Source organism: Melozone crissalis, unplaced genomic scaffold (assembly GCF_028551555.1).
Source record: "Melozone crissalis strain CALT ecotype California unplaced genomic scaffold, PUWL_Pcris_2 ptg000034l_1, whole genome shotgun sequence".
Taxonomy (NCBI): domain Eukaryota; kingdom Metazoa; phylum Chordata; class Aves; order Passeriformes; family Passerellidae; genus Melozone; species Melozone crissalis.
The window spans coordinates 7,502,255-7,524,551 of record NW_026535812.1 but is presented as its reverse complement, the minus strand read 5'-3'; the positions used below and the strand labels follow the sequence as shown (position 1 = coordinate 7,524,551).

Sequence of the window (22,297 nt, the reverse complement as noted above, 5' to 3'; positions counted from 1 at the left end):
TTAGACATCCAAGGAGGCAGTATTTCTCCCAGATTTGCTGTAGCAAATATATGCAGATGTGCATGCACACAGGTGTGAAGAGTCGGTACAATCAACGTACCTGTGAAAAATTCCCCTCAGTGGTCAGTGAAACACTCACTTTGGATGCCTTTGCATCTCCCCAAGGGGGAAGGGTCAGGCCTCAAGGAGTGAGGGTATCAGCCTGGGACTCGTCCTTCTTGGGCAATCCTCCAAGTACAGCAACCCTGAGAGTTCACTGGCTGTGAGAGCCGTCCCACTCAGGGCCATTGCTGGTCACAGCCTGCTGTGGGCCAGGAGAGCTCAAATGGTCTCATTTTGGGCCACTCTTCATAGAGTTGTAAGAGACTGGGCTTTAGTCATATCAGGGTTTCATCCTGGCCACAGTTTGTGTTGGCACTTTCTCTGAAAGTGTGAAACAGGAATGTTGTGGCATTCAGGAAACCAAAATATTTTCCAAGACTGGTCATTTTTGAGGGGAATTTTCAATAGGTGTATGTACACACCTAAATACAGAGACTGTGTGTGTGTCTGCATGTGAGAGAGAGACTTGATAATGGAATGAATGCTGTAACTGTGAATTTGAAATTAGATCCTTGCTGTGACTGTGCACCAAGTGGTGCCAAACCTTTTTGCAACCTCTTCATATTGTAGCCATATCCTTTGCGTACCATGCACTTCTCAATGCACAGTCTCCCTATTCAACATTAATCATTGATTTCAAATCAATATTCTATTTATGCTACATTAATTCAGTCAGTAACACAGTGAACTTTGCCGTCAAACGCCCGATGTCCAGGCATGAAAAGAAGAACTTTTCTCCTTTCCAGCCCACAGTCCTGCACTCACACCACTGACACATCGCAACATCACTAATGCAAGAGACAGGACTGATTTAGCTATGCTTTTGTGAAGAAGCTTTGACAGGAATGACGTGTCATACAAATATCTGCAATAATTCTCACAAAGAACAAATTGGCACTGGGCCCTGCTTGGGCTGTGATCTCCAGGTTCCAGGCTGAAGCTCAGTGCTGAGGTTTGGTTCTCTGGTGTAATTTCTGGGAGTTCTTAGTGCAGCTGCTGGTAAGCTCAGGACAGCAGCCAGTGCTCACTCTGGCAGGGCAGGTGGTAGGTGAGGGAGGAGGAGAACAAAGGACCACGACTCTCCAGCACTGCTGCACAAAGGCTTTAATGAGAAGGAGCAAAAGCGGCGGCACAGAACAGAGACCAAGGAAGACGTGTGGGGGGCCAGGGAGGGCAAGAGATGGGCCCGTCTGCCAAGGAGAGCGGGGATGATGCGCCGGCCTCAGCAGATCTGACCGCAGCGGGAGAAAGGCAGGCACAGGCCTGAGCCCCCCAGGCCAAGGGAGCCCCCAGAAGAGATGGGAACCCCCGCGGTGCTGAGGGAGCTGCCCACAGCAGCTGACAGAGAAGATCCCACGGCTGTGCTCTGAGGGAAGGAGGTGAGGATGGGGCCCGGCAGGGTCACCACCACCGGCGAAGGCTCGATGTACACCGTGGAGTCAGCGCAGCGGGCATTGCAGGGCTCAGTGCAGCTGCTGGCAAGGGGCGTTGGGCCACAGGGGCCGCAGGGCCGTGGGGGACAGGGTCTGCAGCAAGACATCTCTCGGTGCGGGAGGCAAAGCTGCAACACAGAGCAGGGAGCACCACCCAGCCTCAGCATCACTCTGTCTCTCTGTCCCTCAGCTCTCGCCAGGGACACATTTGGTCTCCAACACACACTCTGTGCCTACAGCTCCCACCACCCTCCTGCTGCCCTGCGAGTGGCACGGCACGCGAAGGCCGCCCCACTTCAGCAAGAGGAGCCAGCACAGTGGTTTTAAGGGCCCTGTGGAAAGACTGGTCACAGCCCATCTCCAGAGCACACATGGCCGTGTCAGACAATGTCCCGGCTTGCACTGGCACATTTTGTTACACCAGGGCAGGTGCAAATTCTGCTGGACACATCCTCCTGAGGCTCAGCCCCATTGATCCCCTTCTGCTGCAACAAAGGCCCCTCTTCCCAGCTGGCCCCAGCCCCCAGCATGGAAAGGCTGACGGCCCTCCAACAGTTCTGTGCCAGGGCCCAGCTGAGGCAGCCCAAGGATCAAGCCGGGCAGCCTCCATGAGAGCAGCTCAGCCCACAGGGAGCGATGGAGCGGGCTCAGGCTTACCTGGTTCCTCGAGGAAAGGGAGGCCAGAGACCAGGATGCAGAGCCTGCAGCAGAGCAGCCTTTTATGCTGGGTCCCAGAGCCCTGTGGGGCCACAAACATTCCTTCTTTGTGAAACATCCAAACTCCTGGGAGTGGCCACTTGCCAGGCCTCGATGCTGATCAGGTCCCTGTCTCTGTCATCTCAGACATTCTTCACCAGTTTCACACCACCCAACTTGGAGATGATTAATGTACGTCCCAGCTGCTTAAGGCAACTCAAACTGGAGGTCCCAAGCCAGTTTATAACGTGAATTGAAATGTATTTGCTCAGTGTCTATAACTTTCTGTCACTCGTTCTTCTTGATGGTTCTTTATGGTCCAGTTACAGTTAAAGTCAGCCATGAAGTGACTCCTCACCTCATCTCTCAGGAGCTTTCAGTGCAGACACTCAGGTTCATCCTGAGAATCATTTCTTTCATGGGTTATCACAGATATGCAGAAGACTGAGGGTCAGTTGAGGCACAAAGTCAACACTGCACAACCCCATAGTGGGGAAGAGACTCAACTGTGTGGGAAGGTGGCAAAGCTCAGTGGCAAGGGAAGTCCATGTTCACCTGAAAGGATGTCCCCTGCAGGCCTGAGTGACAGCCATGGGGAACTTGCTTACAGTGACAGGCTGTGCCACGGCCTGGTTTTGTGATCAAAGAGATGCTGTGTCCTTCCCTGAGACAGACCCACAGCCACACTGACCTGCTTTACTCAGCGTGCTCATCCCAGGGGCAGAGACCTGGCTGGTGCCTTTGGGGAAAGGGCTGAGGGCAGGGAGCCCATGGCTGTTGTTTTCTGGCTCTGGGATGGGGTTTCCCATTCCATGCATTTTACATTTCAAAGGGACACGGGATCAGTCTCCCAGAGCAGCAGAGCAGGTGTCATTGTGATGTGGAAGAGCTGGGAAAATCCCTGAGCTCCAGGCAAACCTGAGTCACCCAGTGTGGACTTCAGTGGACTGGGTGCTGCAGACTCAGGCGCTCAAGGGATAACAGAGCTCACACCCTCAATGTTCTGTTGCCATGAAGGATATTTCCCCACCTTGTATTCTCAGTCATGGATCACCTGGTGCTTGTCTGCAATCTCCTGCATTTGCTGTCTCCCCCGGCAGGGTCTTTTGGGGGCAGCTCAAGGACTGTAATGACTCAGAGTACCCCACACCACCCCCAGCAGGTCTGTGTGGAGCTCCGGAGGTTCTTGTACTCCTGTCAACTGCTCTGGGCAGATCACACTGCCCCAGCTGCTCAGCAGGCTCTGGGCCTTGTCCTGCTGACATCTAAGCACAGACACAGCTTACAAAAGAGATCAGCACCCCTGGTACAGCTCTCCCAGGCCTGTCCCTTGTCCTCCTCCAGGGAACTCTGGCATTTCCTTTCTTGCCTCTTGTGATTGCTGCCTCTTGCCCTGTGACAGTGCAGCTCTCAGGAGAGTTTGGCTTCATTCTCTCCAGAACTGCCAGGAGGTGGTGGAGGCAGCAGCTCCATGTCCCCCTCCACCCCTGGCTCATCAGTGCAGACAGCCCCAGTGTCATCTCCTGCTGGTCCTCCCCATCGAGGACCTGGGAGGCTCATCTGTAGGAGCCCTTTCCATCTCCTGGTGGCCTCCTGGGAGTGCAGGGCATCCCTGGAAGTGCTGCTCATGGGACAGGCACCTGTCTGATAATGGCAGTGTTCAGAGGACAATGGGACAAGGCCCACAGCTTCTGGTGGCAGCTGGGAAGTTTGTTCTTCTCAGAGAGGGAGCAAAGAACTTCCACAGGTCTCTCCCACTCTCCATTATCCTGGGTCGCCCTGCATCCCCTGGGCCCTTGAGCAGCCACCTAATGGCAATGCCTTGTGGAAAGCTGCAGCAGCACAGGATTACATGGATGTACAAGGTGGTCTCAGACTGGTCCTAAAAGGTCTGGAAATGCCTCTGACCAAAAGGCAAAATACTTCATGGAAAAGAGGCCATGTGCTGTGGTATCCATGGAATTTCTGAGTCCAGGGCACTGTGTGCACTCATTTCCACATCAGCATGATTCAGGTTTGCCTGAAGCTCATGGATTTTCCCAACTCTTCTACAGCACAATGATTCCCACAGGCTCTCGGAGACTGATTCAATATCCCTTTGAAGTGTGATATTAGGTGAATGGGAAAATCATGCCTGCCCCCAGAAAAGGAGCCATGAGCTTTGTGCTCCCTGCCCTCAGCCTCTGCCCCAAAGCTGCCATCCAGATCCCAACCTCAGGGCTGGACACACTGAGCAAAGTGGGTTAATTTGTGTTTGGGAAAATGGGTCAATTTGTCTTTCAGGGAGAGATGTAGGCATGCCTTTGATCACCTTCCTACGTGTTTAATTCCTTGTTTTCTGCAGGATCCCAACTTCCCAAGCTGAGGGCAGAGCTCTGGTTGTCAAATGCCAAGGCCAGGACAATCCCAAACCTGGACACAGCCTAGTAGGCCTTCAGTGGAATGAGAGCAGCCCTGTGGAGGGAGACCTGCAGGTTCTGGTGGTTGAAATTCTGAACATGAACCTGCACTGCCAGCGAGCAGCCCAGTGCAAAAATCCAATCTTATTCTGGGCTGCATCCCGAGCAGTGTGGGCAGCAGGTTGAGGGAGGGGATTGTCCTGCTCTGCTCGGCTCCCCTGACACCATACCTGGGGTACTGCCTGCAGCCCTAGGACCCACAGCCTAAGAAACACACGGGCCTGCTGCAGTGGGTCCAGAGGAGCCACAGAGAGCACCAGGCAGCTGGAGCCACTGGCCTGTGAGGACAGGCTGAGAGGGTTGGGGCTGCATAGCAAAGAGAGGAGAGGGCTTCTAGGGGACTTTCAGTTAAGAAATGGAAGGATACCTGGCTGGCGTGTGTAGGGATGGTTCAAGGGCTACCAGTTCAAAACTCAAAGCAGGTGTATTTTGATTATATATTGGTAGGGATAGTTTTTCTTGGGGAGGACCAATACAGTGGAATAGGTTGTCCAGAGGTATTTTAAAAGCCATTTTAGGGGACTCAAGCCAGATGATTTTAAGGTCCATTCCATCCCAAAGAGATTCTTAGAGTCATCACAGGATTTGGGTTGTACAAAGAGGAAGAAAAACACCTGAGATGAAAGAGGCAGGGACCTGATCAGCATCGAGGCCTGGCAAGTGGCCACTCCCAGGAGTTTGGATGTTTCACAAAGAAGGAATGTTTGTGGCCCCACAGGGCTCTGGGACCCAGCATAAAAGGCTGCTCTGCTGCAGGCTCTGCATCCTGGTCTCTGGCCTCCCTTTCCTCGAGGAACCAGGTAAGCCTGAGCCCGCTCCATCGCTCCCTGTGGGCTGAGCTGCTCTCATGGAGGCTGCCTGGCTTGATCCTTGGGCTGCCTCAGCTGGGCCCTGGCACAGAACTGTTGGAGGGCCGTCAGCCTTTCCATGCTGGGGGCTGGGGCCAGCTGGGAAGAGGGGCCTTTGTTCCAACAGAAGGGGATCAATGGGGCTCAACCTCAGGGGGATGTGCCCAACAGAATTTGCATCTGCCCTGGTGTAACAAAATGTGCCAGTGCAAGCCGGGACATTGTCTGACACGGCCATGTGTGCTCTGGAGATGGGCTGTGACCAGTCTTTCCACAGGGCCCTTAAAGCCACTGTGCTGGCTCCTCTTGCTGAAGTGGGGCGGCCTTCGCGTGCCGTGCCACTCGCAGGGCAGCAGGAGGGTGGTGGGAGCTGTAGGCACAGAGTGTGTGTTGGAGACCAAATGTGTCCCTGGCGAGAGCTGAGGGACAGAGAGACAGAGTGATGCTGAGGCTGGGTGGTGCTCCCTGCTCTGTGTTGCAGCTTTGCCTCCCGCACCGAGAAATGTCTTGCTGCAGACCCTGTCCCCCACGGCCCTGCGGCCCCTGTGGCCCAACGCCCCTTGCCAGCAGCTGCACTGAGCCCTGCAATGCCCGCTGCGCTGACTCCACGGTGTACATCGAGCCTTCGCCGGTGGTGGTGACCCTGCCGGGCCCCATCCTCACCTCCTTCCCTCAGAGCACAGCCGTGGGATCCTCTCTGTCAGCTGCTGTGGGCAGCTCCCTCAGCACCGCGGGGGTTCCCATCTCTTCTGGGGGCTCCCTTGGCCTGGGGGGCTCAGGCCTGTGCCTGCCTTTCTCCCGCTGCGGTCAGATCTGCTGAGGCCGGCGCATCATCCCCGCTCTCCTTGGCAGACGGGCCCATCTCTTGCCCTCCCTGGCCCCCCACACGTCTTCCTTGGTCTCTGTTCTGTGCCGCCGCTTTTGCTCCTTCTCATTAAAGCCTTTGTGCAGCAGTGCTGGAGAGTCGTGGTCCTTTGTTCTCCTCCTCCCTCACCTACCACCTGCCCTGCCAGGGAGATCCTTCCCTCTCCCATGGAAACAAATGGAAGCCCAATGATGGGGCACTGCCCAGTGCTGCTGGAGCTCCTTGAATGGATTGCAGAGCAATAGAAAGGAATTGGCTGGGTAAAGAGGAAAGGGAGCCGCAGAGGAAAGGAGAAAAATAGAGCTGTGGACAGAAGTGGGCCCACAAGTAATGGCACACAGACTGCCTTGCTGTTCTTGTGGGAATGATCCAACCTGGAATCAGCTGCCCAGAGCGTGTATCCCAGTCTCTGGTTTTGGATGCATCCAAGACAGGAGGCAGTGGTCCCAGAGCAGAGTCCTGTGCCTGGCCCATTGGGAGTGGGTGTTGTGCAGCTCAGGTGCTGTGTGCTGGATGAGAGAAGAGTGCAGCAGTGCAGCAGCAGCAGAGGAGAGGGGTGAGAGTGTACGCATGCTGAGGGCAAGCACGGTGAGGCAACCAAAAGGCTCAGGTCCCACTGAGATTTGAACTCAGATCACTGGATTCAGAGTCCAGAGTGCTCACCATTACACCATAGGACCTCCTGCCCAGCTCACCTGGGGCCCCTGTGCTCAGCCTGCCTCAGCCTTATGGCCCCAGACAAGGCTGCCTGTCTCTCCACTGCTCTGCACATCTCCTCACACCAACTGCAGCCTTCCTGCACGCCCTACACACACTCTCCCATCACACCAAACTTCAGGCCAACAGCACCACAGCTCCCTCCAAGCCTGACAGGGCCTCTCTTACACGTGCCACGCTTCAAACCACCCAACATCTTCTCCTTCCCAAATGGCAACAACCCTTTCTCACTCAGGCAAACTTACCTGCCCAAGTTACCTTCACACAGCACAAGCTGATTGTTTTCTACACTGTATTTATTTTCTTATATTCTATCATCCTACATGTGCTTGCTGGGCTGGGAGGTGCCTGGAGTCGTGGGCAGGATCGCGGCTGAGGGGAGCAGGAGCAGCGGCTTAGCTGCTCTGTGGAGAAGAACAATTGCAGAGGGAAGGGGCTGCGCTCTTTGGGACCAGGAGAGGCCGGGCCGTGTGAAGCCAAGTTGAGGAAAAGCCTGGTCTGCCTTGACAAGGAATGGCTGAGCCCTGCTCACCTGCTTGGAATTCAGCTCTTCCACGCAATACCCCACAAGGCCCCTGCAGCAGGTAGCCGGAGTAGAGGGAAGAGGAAGGCTATGGCCAGCCTCTCCCTAATAGCTGTGGCCAAGCAGGGTCAAAGTTGTTGGGCGAGGCAGGCTGAGTGCAAAAAGTGCCTTAGCAGAGGATGGTTTCGATCCATCGACCTCTGGGTTATGGGCCCAGCACGCTCCCGCTGCGCCACTCTGCTCCTCCTCATGCCTGCCTGCCATTGCCCTCACTGCAGCCTCATGCTGCCCGCCGCTGCTGCCCCTCACTCCTGCCCTTGCTCTCTCATCTGCCCCCCCACCCCACTGAATACACACCCTGGCCATTCACCTCCCTTCAGCCTGTGCTATGCACATCCAGGCCCAGCCCTTGCCCTTCTCACACATCTCCCGCACACAGCCCTGCACACTCACTGCCCCTTCCACACCCACCCTGCCCTGCACCTGCTCAATGCACCCTGCACACAGCCTGCAGCCTGGCCATCCATCAGCCCACCTGAAATCCACCAACATCCTCACACCTCCAGCCCTCACCACAAATACACCTGTGCTCCCAGCAAGCTGCAACACTGCTCCTGCCCAGCACTTCAGATCTTTCATGGCCAACATGGGACATGAGTTGTCTTTACTTGGAATTGCCAGCAGAAAGAATTCTTTTCTTTTTCCTCTGCAAATTTTGCCTCCTCAGCTCAATGCTGCTCATGGGTAATCAGAAGCAAAAGTTCTGAATTCTGACCACTATGTGCCAAGCAGTTGGTGAAGATGAGAGACCTTGCAGTTCGCAAGTGGTGCCACTGGGAGGGGATGAAATGCTCAGTTCCAGTCTGCATTTCCCCTGTCCTTCTCCATTGTTGGGGCTGCAAGTGCAGGAACCCCGGGGCAGGTGCAGCTGCTGTCCATGGCACCCACCTGTGGGTGCTGCCTGTGCTCCTGGTCAGATGCCCGCAGCCCAAAAGGGGCGCGTGCCCGTAGTTGGCAGGATTCGAACCTGCGCGGGGAAACCCCAATGGATTTCTAGTCCATCGCCTTCACCACTCGGCCACAACTACCTGCTCCAGCCCTGCCCTGCTCATCACCTGCCCTGGGCCAACACACCCACACCCACGCACTTCTGAACAAGGCTCCTCTCCACAAACACTGCTGCACATGCCTGAAAAATCACTCCCAAGGCCAGCACCAAAAAACGCTTGGCATATTAAGCAAATATCAACAACAAACTGCCTGGGCAACATTCACTCTCCTACTTACAGGACACTTAATGTACAACAAGATAAAGCAACCAACGACAAAACCAAACAAAATCCAACCAATCAAAACAGAAATCAACCAACAACTATTGAAAAGTGGGTGTTGTGTGTGTTTCTGTGCCTATGTGTATGAGTATCAGTGTGTGAGTGTGTGTGTGACAAAAGACAGTGAGGGCAAGGATATAAGCAAACAGCCTAAAAGCTTGACAGCACTCAAACTTAACAGTATTTTAACTTAACTTATGCCTGAAACCCAACTAATATCGTACCCTTTAAATTTGACAGAGGAAGAGCACTTCATAGAATTTAACCTCACTTACAACTTCAAAGTTATAATTGGCTACTTAGCAAAAACAACACTATGCACCATCTAGGTAAGTCTATATCTGGAACTTAACCTTCCTGACAGGCCTAACTTACTTAGATCTCCAAGGTACGTAGACATCCAAGGAGGCAGTATTTCTCCCAGATTTGCTATAGCAAGTATATGCAGATGTGCATGCACACAGGCGTGAAGAGTCGGTACACGCAACAGAAATGACTGTGAAAATCTGCCCTCGGTGGTGAGTGAAACATTCACTTTGGATGCCTTTGCATCTCCCCAAGGGGGAAGGGTCCGGCCTCAAGGAGTGAGGGTATCAGCCTGGGACTCGTCCTTCTTGGGCAATCCTCCAAGTACAGCAACCCTGAGAGTTCACTGGCTGTGAGAGCCGTCCCACTCAGGGCCATTGCTGGTCACAGCCTGCTGTGGGCCAGGAGAGCTCAAATGGTCTCATTTTGGGCCACTCTTCATAGGGTTGTAAGAGACTGAGCTTTAGTCATATCAGGGTTTCATCCTGGCCACAGTTTGTGTTGGCACTTTCTTTGAAAGTGTGACAATGGTGATGTTGTGGTGTTCAGGAAAGAAAAACATTTTCCAAGACTGGTCCTTTTTGAGAGGAATTTTTAATAGGTGTATGTACACACCTAAATACAGAGACTGTGTGTGTGTGTGTGTGTGTGTGTGTGTGCATGTGAGAGAGCGAATAGATAATGGTATGAATGTTGTCACTGTGAATTTGAAATTAAGTCCTTCCTGTGACTGTGGGTCGTTTGCTTCCAAACCCTTTTGCACCCTCTTCATATAGTATCCATATCCTTTGCATACCATGCACTTCTGAATGCACAGTCTCCCTATTCAACATTAATCATTGATTTCAAATCAATATTCTATTTATGCTTCATTCATTTAGTCAGTAACACAGTGAACGTTGCCATCAAACTCCCGATGTCCAGGCATGAAAAGAAGTTTTCTCCTTTCCAGCCCACAGTCCTGCACTCACACCATTGACACATCGCAACATCACTAATGGAAGAGTTAGGATTGATTTTCCTATGCTTTTGTGAAGAAGCTTTGACAGGAACGACATGTCATGCAAAATATCTGCAATAATTCTCACAAAGAAAAAATTGGCACTGGGCCCTGCAGGGCTGTGATCTCCAGGTTCCAGGCTGAAGCTCAGTGACTGAGGTTTGGTTCTCTGGTGTAATTTCTGGGAGTTCTTAGTGCAGCTGCTGGTAAGCTCAGGACAGCAGCCAGTGCTCACTCTGGCAGGGCAGGTGGTAGGTGAGGGAGGAGAACAAAGGACCACGACTCTCCAGCACTGCTGCACAAAGGCTTTAATGAGAAGGAGCAAAAGCGGCGGCACAGAACAGAGACCAAGGAAGACGTGTGGGGGGCCAGGGAGGGCAAGAGATGGGCCCGTCTGCCAAGGAGAGCGGGGATGATGCGCCGGCCTCAGCAGATCTGACCGCAGCGGGAGAAAGGCAGGCACAGGCCTGAGCCCCCCAGGCCAAGGGAGCCCCCAGAAGAGATGGGAACCCCCGCGGTGCTGAGGGAGCTGCCCACAGCAGCTGACAGAGAGGATCCCACAGCTGTGCTCTGAGGGAAGGAGGTGAGGATGGGGCCCGGCAGGGTCACCACCACCGGCGAAGGCTCGATGTACACCGTGGAGTCAGCGCAGCGGGCATTGCAGGGCTCAGTGCAGCTGCTGGCAAGGGGCGTTGGGCCACAGGGGCCGCAGGGCCGTGGGGGACAGGGTCTGCAGCAAGACATCTCTCGGTGCGGGAGGCAAAGCTGCAACACAGAGCAGGGAGCACCACCCAGCCTCAGCATCACTCTGTCTCTCTGTCCCTCAGCTCTCGCCAGGGACACATTTGGTCTCCAACACACACTCTGTGCCTACAGCTCCCACCACCCTCCTGCTGCCCTGCGAGTGGCACGGCACGCGAAGGCCGCCCCACTTCAGCAAGAGGAGCCAGCACAGTGGCTTTAAGGGCCCTGTGGAAAGACTGGTCACAGCCCATCTCCAGAGCACACATGGCCGTGTCAGACAATGTCCCGGCGTGCACTGGCACATTTTGTTACACCAGGGCAGGTGCAAATTCTGCTGGGCACATCCCCCTGAGGTTGAGCCCCATTGATCCCCTTCTGCTGGAACAAAGGCCCCTCTTCCCAGCTGGCCCCAGCCCCCAGCATGGAAAGGCTGACGGCCCTCCAACAGTTCTGTGCCAGGGCCCAGCTGAGGCAGCCCAAGGATCAAGCCGGGCAGCCTCCATGAGAGCAGCTCAGCCCACAGGGAGCGATGGAGCGGGCTCAGGCTTACCTGGTTCCTCGAGGAAAGGGAGGCCAGAGACCAGGATGCAGAGCCTGCAGCAGAGCAGCCTTTTATGCTGGGTCCCAGAGCCCTGTGGGGCCACAAACATTCCTTCTTTGTGAAACATCCAAACTCCTGGGAGTGGCCACTTGCCAGGCCTCGATGCCGATCAGGTCCCTGCCTCTTTCATCTCAGGTGTTTTTCTTCCTCTTTGTACAACCCAAATCCTGTGATGACTCTTAGAATCTCTTTGGCATGGAATAGACCTTATAATTATCTACCTCGAGCCCCCTGAAATGGCTTCTACAATTCTCTGAACAACCTCTTCTAGTGTATTAGTTGTCTCCAAGAAAAAGATTCCTATTCAATTTCCAGTCTGTATACATGTGCTTAGAGTTTTGAACTGGTAGCCCTTGAACCATCCCTACACACCCCAGCCAGGTATCCTTCCATTTCTTAACTGAATGTCTCCTAAAAGCCCTCTCCTCTCTTTGCTATGCAGCCCCAACCCTCTCAGCCTGTCCTCACAGGCCAGTGGCTCCAGCTGCCTGGTGCTCTCTGTGGCTCCTCTGGACCCACTGCAGCAGGCCCGTGTGTTTCTTAGGCTGTGGGTCCTAGGGCTGCAGGCAGTACCCCAGGTATGGTGTCAGGGGAGCCGAGCAGAGCAGGACAATCCCCTCCCTCAACCTGCTGCCCACACTGCTCGGGATGCAGCCCAGAATAAGATTGGATTTTTGCACTGGGCTGCTCGCTGGCAGTGCAGGTTCATGTTCAGAATTTCAACCACCAGAACCTGCAGGTCTCCCTCCACAGGGCTGCTCTCAGTCCACTGAAGGCCTACTAGGCTGTGTCCAGGTTTGGGATTGTCCTTGCCTTGGCATTTGACAACCAGAGCTCTGCCCTCAGCTTGGGAAGTTGGGATCCTGCAGAAAACAAGGAATTAAACACGTAGGAAGGTGATCAAAGGCATGCCTACATCTCTCCCTGAAAGACAAATTGACCCATTTTCCCAAACACAAATTAACCCACTTTGCTCAGTGTGTCCAGCCCTGAGGTTGGGATCTGGATGGCAGCTTTGGGGCAGAGGCTGAGGGCAGGGAGCACAAAGTTCATGGCTCCTTTTCTGGGGGCAGGCATCATTTGCCCATTCACCTAATATCACACTTCAAAGGGATATTGAATCAGTCTCCGAGAGCCTGTGGGAATCATTGTGCTGTGGAAGAGTTGGGAAAATCCATGAGCTTCAGGCAAACCTGAATCATGCTGATGTGGAAATGAGTGCACACAGGGGCTCCAGAGATTCCAGGCATACCACAGCACATGGCCTCTCTTCCATGATGTATTTTGCCTTTGTCAGGGGCATTTCCAGACCTTTTAGGACCAGTCTGAGACCACCTTGTACATCCATGTAATCCTGTTGCTGCTGCAGCTTTCCACAAGGCATTGCCATTAGGTGGCTGCTCAAGGGCTCAGGGGATGCAGGGTGACCCAGGATAATGGAGAGTGGGAGAGACCTGTGGAAGTTCTTTGCTCCCTCTCTGAGAAGAACAAACTTCCCAGCTGCCACCAGAAGCTGTGGGCCTTGTCCCATTGTCCTCTGAACACTGCCATTATCAGACAGGTGCCTGTCCCATGAGCAGCACTTCCAGGGATGCCCTGCACTCCCAGGAGGCCACCAGGAGATGGAAAGGGCTCCTACAGATGAGCCTCCCAGGTCCTCGATGGGGAGGACCAGCAGGAGATGACACTGGGGCTGTCTGCACTGATGAGCCAGGGGTGGAGGGGGACATGGAGCTGCTGCCTCCACCACCTCCTGGCAGTTCTGGAGAGAATGAAGCCAAACTCTCCTGAGAGCTGCACTGTCACAGGGCAAGAGGCAGCAATCACAAGAGGCAAGAAAGGAAATGCCAGAGTTCCCTGGAGGAGGACAAGGGACAGGCCTGGGAGAGCTGTACCAGGGGTGCTGATCTCTTTTGTAAGCTGTGTCTGTGCTTAGATGTCAGCAGGACAAGGCCCAGAGCCTGCTGAGCAGCTGGGGCAGTGTGATCTGCCCAGAGCAGTTGACAGGAGTACAAGAACCTCCAGAGTTCCACACAGACCTGCTGGGGGTGGTGTGGGGTACTCTGAGTCATTACAGTCCTTGAGCTGCCCCCAAAAGACCCTGCCGGGGGAGACAGCAAATGCAGGAGATTGCAGACAAGCACCAGGTGATCCATGACTGAGAATACAAGGTGGGGAAATATCCTTCATGGCAGCAGAACATTGAGGGTGTGAGCTCTGTTATCCTTTGAGCGCCTGAGTCTGCAGCACCCAGTCCACTGAAGTCCACACTGGGTGACTCAGGTTTGCCTGGAGCTCAGGGATTTTCCCAGCTCTTCCACATCACAATGACACCTGCTCTGCTGCTCTGGGAGACTGATCCCGTGTCCCTTTGAAATGTAAAATGCATGGAATGGGAAACCCCATCCCAGAGCCAGAAAACAACAGCCATGGGCTCCCTGCCCTCAGCCCTTTCCCCAAAGGCACCAGCCAGGTCTCTGCCCCTGGGATGAGCACGCTGAGTAAAGCAGGTCAGTGTGGCTGTGGGTCTGTCTCAGGGAAGGACACAGCATCTCTTTGATCACAAAACCAGGCCGTGGCACAGCCTGTCACTGTAAGCAAGTTCCCCATGGCTGTCACTCAGGCCTGCAGGGGACATCCTTTCAGGTGAACATGGACTTCCCTTGCCACTGAGCTTTGCCACCTTCCCACACAGTTGAGTCTCTTCCCCACTATGGGGTTGTGCAGTGTTGACTTTGTGCCTCAACTGACCCTCAGTCTTCTGTGTATCTGTGATGACCCATGGAAGAAATGACTCTCGGGATGAGCCTGAGTGTCTGCACTGAAAGCTCCTGAGAGATGAGGTGAGGAGTCACTTCATGGCAGAATTTGAGTGTAACTGGAGCCCGATTAAGCATCAAGTAGAAAAAGTGACAGAAACTTATAGGCACTATGCAATTACATTTCAATTCACCTTATACACAGGCTGTGGACCTCCAAGTAACGTAGCCTTGGTAAGCTGGGACACGCATGGATCATTTTCAAGTGGGTTGGCGTGAAACTGGTGAAGAATGTCTGAGATGAAAGAGACTGGGACCTGATCAGCATCGAGGCCTGGCAAGTGGCCACTCCCAGGAGTTTGGATGTTTCACAAAGAAGGAATGTTTGTGGCCCCACAGGGCTCTGGGACCCAGCATAAAAGGCTGCTCTGCTGCAGGCTCTGCATCCTGGTCTCTGGCCTCCCTTTCCTCGAGGAACCAGGTAAGCCTGAGCCCGCTCCATCGCTCCCTGTGGGCTGAGCTGCTCTCATGGAGGCTGCCCGGCTTGATCCTTGGGCTGCCTCAGCTGGGCCCTGGCACAGAACTGATGGAGGGCTGTCAGCCTTTCCATGCTGGGGGCTGGGGCCAGCTGGGAAGAGGGGCCTTTGTTGCAGCAGAAGGGGATCAATGGGGCTGAGCCTCAGGGGGATGTGCCCAGCAGAATTTGCACCTGCCCTGGTGTAACAAAATGTGCCAGTGCACGCCAGGGCATTGTCTGACACGGCCATGTGTGCTCTGGAGATGGGCTGTGACCAGTCTTTCCACAGGGCCCTTAAAGCCACTGTGCTGGCTCCTCTTGCTGAAGTGGGGCGGCCTTCGCGTGCCGTGCCACTCGCAGGGCAGCAGGAGGGTGGTGGGAGCTGTAGGCACAGAGAGTGGAGACCAAATGTGTCCCTGGCGAGAGCTGAGGGACAGAGAGACAGAGTGATGCTGAGGCTGGGTGGTGTTCCCTGCTCTGTGTTGCAGCTTTGCCTCCCGCACCGAGAGATGTCTTGCTGCAGACCCTGTCCCCCACGGCCCTGCGGCCCCTGTGGCCCAACGCCCCTTGCCAGCAGCTGCACTGAGCCCTGCAATGCCCGCTGCGCTGACTCCACGGTGTACATCGAGCCTTCGCCGGTGGTGGTGACCCTGCCGGGCCCCATCCTCACCTCCTTCCCTCAGAGCACAGCCGTGGGATCCTCTCTGTCAGCTGCTGTGGGCAGCTCCCTCAGCACCGCGGGGGTTCCCATCTCTTCTGGGGGCTCCCTTGGCCTGGGGGGCTCAGGCCTGTGCCTGCCTTTCTCCCGCTGCGGTCAGATCTGCTGAGGCCGGCGCATCATCCCCGCTCTCCTTGGCAGACGGGCCCATCTCTTGCCCTCCCTGGCCCCCCACACGTCTTCCTTGGTCTCTGTTCTGTGCCGCCGCTTTTGCTCCTTCTCATTAAAGCCTTTGTGCAGCAGTGCTGGAGAGTCGTGGTCCTTTGTTCTCCTCCTCCCTCACCTACCACCTGCTCTGCCAGGGAGATCCTTCCCTCTCCCATGGAAAGAAATGGAAGCCCAATGATGGGGCACTTCCCAGTGCTGCTGGAGCTCCTTGAATGGATTGCAGAGCAATAGAAAGGAATTGGCAGGGAAAAGAGGAAAAGGAGCCGCAGAGGAAAGGAGAAAAAAGGAGTGGTGGGCATACAAGGAATGGCACACAGAGTGCCTTGCTGTTCCTGCGGGAATGATGCAACCTGGAATCAGCTGCCCAGAGCGTGTATCCCAGTCTCTGGTTTTGGATGCATCCAAGACAGGAGGCAGTGGTCCCAGAGCAGAGTCCTGTGCCTGGCCCATTGGGAGTGGGTGTTGTGCAGCTCAGGTGCTGTGTGCTGGATGAGAGAAGAGTGCAGCAGTGCAGCAGCAGCAGAGGAGAGGGGTGAGAGTGTACGCATGCTGAGGGCAAGCATGCTGAGGCAACCAAAAGGCTCAGGTCCCACTGAGATTTGAACTCAGATCACTGGATTCAGAGTCCAGAGTGCTCACCATTACACCATAGGACCTCCTGCCCAGCTCACCTGGGGCCCCTGTGCTCAGCCTGCCTCAGCCTTATGGCCCCAGACAAGGCTGCCTGTCTCTCCACTGCTCTGCACATCTCCTCACACCAACTGCAGCCTTCCTGCACGCCCTACACACACTCTCACTTCACACCAAACTTCAGGCCAACAGCACCACAGCTCCCTCCAAGCCTGACAGGGCCTCTCTTACACGTGCTACGCTTCAAACCACCCAACATCTTCTCCTTCCCAAATGGCAACAACCCTTTCTCACTCAAGCAAACTTACCTGCCCAAGTTACCTTCACACAGCACAGGCTGATTGTTTTCTACACTGTATTTATTTTCTTATATTCTATCATCCTACATGTGCCTGCTGGGCTTGGAGGTGCCTGGAGTCGTGGGCAGGATCCCAGGCTGAGGGGAGCAGGAGCAGCAGCTGAGCTGCTCTGTGGAGAAGAACAATTGCAGAGGGAAGGGGCTGCGCTCTTTGGGACCAGGAGAGGCCAGGCCGTGTGAAGCCAAGTTGAGGAAAAGCCTGGTCTGCCTTGACAAGGAATGGCTGAGCCCTGCTCACCTGCTTGGAATTCAGCTCTTCCACGCAATACCCCACAAGGCCCCTGCAGCAGGTAGCCGGAGTAGAGGGAAGAGGAAGGCTATGGCCAGCCTCTCCCTAATAGCTGTGGCCAAGCAGGGTCAAAGTTGTTGGGCGAGGCAGGCTGAGTGCAAAAAGTGCCTTAGCAGAGGATGGTTTCGATCCATCGACCTCTGGGTTATGGGCCCAGCACGCTCCCGCTGCGCCACTCTGCTCCTCCTCACACCTGCCTGCCATTGCCCTCACTGCAGCCTCATGCTGCCCGCCACTGCTGCCCCTCACTCCTGCCCTTGCTCTCTCATCTGCCCCCCCACCCCACTGAATACACATCCTGACCATTCACCTCCCTTCAGCCTGTGCTATGCACATCCAGGCCCAGCCCTTGCCCTTCTCACACATCTCCCGCACACAGCCCTGCACACTCACTGCCCCTTCCACACCCACCCTGCCCTGCACCTGCTCAATGCACCCTGCACACAGCCTGCAGCCTGGCCATCCATCAGCCCACCTGAAATCCACCAACATCCTCACACCTCCAGCTCTCACCACAAATACACCTGTGCTCCCAGCAAGCTGCACCACTGCTCCTGCCCAGCACTTCAGATCTTTCATGGCCAACATGGGACATGGGTCGCATTTGCTTGGAATTGCTAGCAGAAACAATTCTCCTCTTTTTGTTCTGCAAATTCTGCTGCCTCAGCTCAATGCGGCTCATGATTGCTCTGAAGCAAAAGCTCTGAATTCTGGCCCTTGGGGCCAAGGAGGATTTCAAGCTGAGGGTCCTTGCATTTAACACTTGGTGCCACTGGGAGGGGTTGAAATGCTCAGTTCCAATCTGCATTTCCCCTGTCCTTCTCCATTGTTGGGGCTGCAAGTGCAGGAACCCCGGGGCAGGTGCAGCTGCTGTCCATGGCACCCACCTGTGGGTGCTGCCTGTGCTCCTGGTCAGATGCCCGCAGCCCAAAAGGGGCGCGTGCCCGTAGTTGGCAGGATTCGAACCTGCGCGGGGAAACCCCAATGGATTTCTAGTCCATCGCCTTCACCACTCGGCCACAACTACCTGCTCCAGCCCTGCCCTGCTCATCACCTGCCCTGGGCCAACACACCCACACCCACGCACTTCTGAACAAGGCTCCTCTCCACAAACACTGCTGCACATGCCTGAAAAATCACTCCCAAGCCAGCACCAGAAAACGCTTTGCATATTAAGCAAATATCAACAACAAACTGCCTGGGCAACATTCACTCTCCTACTTACAGGACACTTAATGTGCAATAAGATAAAGCAACCAACGACAAAACCAAACAAAATCCAACCAATCAAAACAGAAATCAACCAACAACTATCGTAAAGAGGGTGGTGTGTGTGTTTCTGTGTCTATGTGTATGAGTATCAGTGTGTGAGTGTGTGTGTGACAAAAGACAGTGAGGACAAGGATACAAAGGAACACAGCCTAAAAGCTTGACAGAGGCCTAAAATTTGACCGAGGAAAAGCACTTCATAGCATTTAACCTCACTTACAACTTCAAAGTTATACTTGGCCACTTAGCAAAAACAACACTAAGCATCATCTAGGTAAGTCTATATCTGGAACTTAACCTTCCTGACAGGCCTAACTTACTTAGATCTCCAAGGTACTTAGATATCCAAGGAAGCAGTATTTCTCCCAGATTTGCTGTAGCAAATATATGTAGATGTGCATGCACACAGACCTGAAGGGTCGGTACAATCAACGTACCTGCGGAAAACTCCCCTCAGTGGTCAGTGAAACACTCACTTTGGATGCCTTTGCATCTCCCCAAGGGGGAAGGGTCCGGCCTCAAGGAGTGAGGGTATCAGCCTGGGACTCGTCCTTCTTGGGCAATCCTCCAAGTACAGCAACCCTGAGAGTTCACTGGCTGTGAGAGCCGTCCCACTCAGGGCCATTGCTGGTCACAGCCTGCTGTGGGCCAGCAGAGCTCAAATGGTCTCATTTTGGGCCACTCTTCATAGGGTTGTAAGAGACTGGGCTTTAGTCATATCAGGGTTTCATCCTGGCCACAGTTTGTGTTGGCACTTTCTCTGAAAGTGTGACAATGGTGATGTTGTGGTGTTCAGGAAACCAAAATATTTTCCAAGACTGGTCATTGCTACGCGGAATTTTCAATAGGTGTATGTACACACCTAAATACAGAGACTGTGTGTGTGTCTGCATGTGAGAGAGAGACTTGATAATGGAATGAATGCTGTAACTGTGAATTTGAAATTAGATCCTTGCTGTGACTGTGCACCAAGTGGTGCCAAACCTTTTTGCAACCTCTTCATATTGTAGCCATATCCTTTGCGTACCATGCACTTCTCAATGCACAGTCTCCCTATTCAACATTAATCATTGATTTCAAATCAATATTCTATTTATGCTACATTAATTCAGTCAGTAACACAGTGAACTTTGCCGTCAAATTCCCGATGTCCAGGCATGAAAAGAAGAACTTTTGTCCTTTCCAGCCCACAATCCTGCACTCACACCATTGACACATCGCAACATCACTAATGCAAGAGACAAGACTGATTTAGCTATGCTTTTGTGAAGAAGCTTTGACAGGAATGACATGTCATGCAAAATATCTGCAATAAGTCTCACAAAGAACAAATTGGCACTGGGCCCTGCAGGGCTGTGATCTCCAGGTTCCAGGCTGAAGCTCAGTGACTGAGGTTTGGTTCTCTGGTGTAATTTCTGGGAGTTCTTAGTGCAGCTGCTGGTAAGCTCAGGACAGCAGCCAGTGCTCACTCTGGCAGGGCAGGTGGTAGGTGAGGGAGGAGGAGAACAAAGGACCACGACTCTCCAGCACTGCTGCACAAAGGCTTTAATGAGAAGGAGCAAAAGCGGCGGCACAGAACAGAGACCAAGGAAGACGTGTGGGGGGCCAGGGAGGGCAAGAGATGGGCCCATCTGCCAAGGAGAGCGGGGATGATGCGCCGGCCTCAGCAGATCTGACCGCAGCGGGAGAAAGGCAGGCACAGGCCTGAGCCCCCCAGGCCAAGGGAGCCCCCAGAAGAGATGGGAACCCCCGCGGTGCTGAGGGAGCTGCCCACAGCAGCTGACAGAGAAGATCCCACGGCTGTGCTCTGAGGGAAGGAGGTGAGGATGGGGCCCGGCAGGGTCACCACCACCGGCGAAGGCTCGATGTACACCGTGGAGTCAGCGCAGCGGGCATTGCAGGGCTCAGTGCAGCTGCTGGCAAGGGGCGTTGGGCCACAGGGGCCGCAGGGCCGTGGGGGACAGGGTCTGCAGCAAGACATCTCTCGGTGCGGGAGGCAAAGCTGCAACACAGAGCAGGGAGCACCACCCAGCCTCAGCATCACTCTGTCTCTCTGTCCCTCAGCTCTCGCCAGGGACACATTTGGTCTCCAACACACACTCTGTGCCTACAGCTCCCACCACCCTCCTGCTGCCCTGCGAGTGGCACAGCACGCGAAGGCCGCCCCACTTCAGCAAGAGGAGCCAGCACAGTGGCTTTAAGGGCCCTGTGGAAAGACTGGTCACAGCCCATCTCCAGAGCACACATGGCCGTGTCAGACAATGTCCCGGCTTGCACTGGCACATTTTGTTACACCAGGGCAGGTGCAAATTCTGCTGGGCACATCCCCCTGAGGCTCAGCCCCATTGATCCCTTCTGCAGCAACAAAGGCCCCTCTTCCCAGCTGGCCCCAGCCCCCAGCATGGAAAGGCTGACGGCCCTCCAACAGTTCTGTGCCAGGGCCCAGCTGAGGCAGCCCAAGGATCAAGCCGGGCAGCCTCCATGAGAGCAGCTCAGCCCACAGGGAGCGATGGAGCGGGCTCAGGCTTACCTGGTTCCTCGAGGAAAGGGAGGCCAGAGACCAGGATGCAGAGCCTGCAGCAGAGCAGCCTTTTATGCTGGGTCCCAGAGCCCTGTGGGGCCACAAACATTCCTTCTTTGTGAAACATCCAAACTCCTGGGAGTGGCCACTTGCCAGGCCTCGATGCTGATCAGGTCCCAGTCTCTGTCATCTCAGACATTTTTCACCAGTTTCACAGTACCCAACTTGGAGATGATTAATGTTTATCCCAGCTTCCTAAGGAATTTCATTTGGAGGTCCCAAGCCAGTATATAAGGTGAATTGAAATGTATTTATAACTTTCTGTCACTTGTTCTTCTTGATGGTTAATTTGGCTCCAGTTACAGTTAAACGCAGCCATGAAGTGACTCCTCACCTCATCTCTCAGGAGCTTTCAGTGCAGACACTCAGGTTCATCCCGAGAATCATTTCTTTCATGGGTTATCACAGACCTCCAGAAGACTGAGGGTCAGTTGAGGCACAAAGTCAACACTGCACAACCCCATAGTGGGGAAGAGACTCAACTGTGTGGGAAGGTGGCAAAGCTCAGTGGCAAGGGAAGTCCATGTTCACCTGAAAGGATGTCCCCTGCAGGCCTGAGTGACAGCCATGGGGAACTTGCTTACAGTGACAGGCTGTGCCACGGCCTGGTTTTGTGATCAAAGAGATGCTGTGTCCTTCCCTGAGACAGACCCACAGCCACACTGACCTGCTTTACTCAGCGTGCTCATCCCAGGGGCAGAGACCTGGCTGGTGCCTTTGGGGAAAGGGCTGAGGGCAGGGAGCCCATGGCTGTTGTTTTCTGGCTCTGGGATGGGGTTTCCCATTCCATGCATTTTACATTTCAAAGGGACACGGGATCAGTCTCCCAGAGCAGCAGAGCAGGTGTCATTGTGATGTGGAAGAGCTGGGAAAATCCCTGAGCTCCAGGCAAACCTGAGTCACCCAGTGTGGACTTCAGTGGACTGGGTGCTGCAGACTCAGGCGCTCAAGGGATAACAGAGCTCACACCCTCAATGTTCTGCTGCCATGAAGGATATTTCCCCACCTTGTATTCTCAGTCATGGATCACCTGGTGCTTGTCTGCAATCTCCTGCATTTGCTGTCTCCCCCGGCAGGGTCTTTTGGGGGCAGCTCAAGGACTGTAATGACTCAGAGTACCCCACACCACCCCCAGCAGGTCTGTGTGGAACTCTGGAGGTTCTTGTGCTCCTGTCAACTGCTCTGGGCAGATCACACTGCCCCAGCTGCTCAGCAGGCTCTGGGCCTTGTCCTGCTGACATCTAAGCACAGACACAGCTTACAAAAGAGATCAGCACCCCTGGTACAGCTCTCCCAGGCCTGTCCCTTGTCCTCCTCCAGGGAACTCTGGCATTTCCTTTCTTGCCTCTTGTGATTGCTGCCTCTTGCCCTGTGACAGTGCAG

General features: G+C 54.4%; 6 non-coding genes across 6 annotated transcripts; all 6 read right to left on the bottom strand.

The window, feature by feature from the left end:
- Positions 1-7,011: 7,011 nt before the first annotated feature.
- Positions 7,012-7,083, bottom strand: TRNAQ-CUG (transfer RNA glutamine (anticodon CUG)). Its single transcript has one exon. It is a non-coding gene; the product is annotated as a tRNA-Gln (tRNA).
- Positions 7,084-7,813: 730 nt separating this feature from the next.
- TRNAM-CAU (transfer RNA methionine (anticodon CAU)) lies at positions 7,814-7,885 on the bottom strand. The gene has a single exon. It is a non-coding gene; the product is annotated as a tRNA-Met (tRNA).
- Positions 7,886-8,649: 764 nt separating this feature from the next.
- On the bottom strand, positions 8,650-8,731 carry TRNAS-AGA (transfer RNA serine (anticodon AGA)). The gene has a single exon. It is a non-coding gene; the product is annotated as a tRNA-Ser (tRNA).
- A 7,640-nt stretch (positions 8,732-16,371) lies between these two features.
- Positions 16,372-16,443, bottom strand: TRNAQ-CUG (transfer RNA glutamine (anticodon CUG)). Its single transcript has one exon. It is a non-coding gene; the product is annotated as a tRNA-Gln (tRNA).
- Positions 16,444-17,174: 731 nt separating this feature from the next.
- On the bottom strand, positions 17,175-17,246 carry TRNAM-CAU (transfer RNA methionine (anticodon CAU)). The gene has a single exon. It is a non-coding gene; the product is annotated as a tRNA-Met (tRNA).
- A 763-nt stretch (positions 17,247-18,009) lies between these two features.
- Positions 18,010-18,091, bottom strand: TRNAS-AGA (transfer RNA serine (anticodon AGA)). Its single transcript has one exon. It is a non-coding gene; the product is annotated as a tRNA-Ser (tRNA).
- Between the last annotated feature and the right edge of the window lie 4,206 nt (positions 18,092-22,297).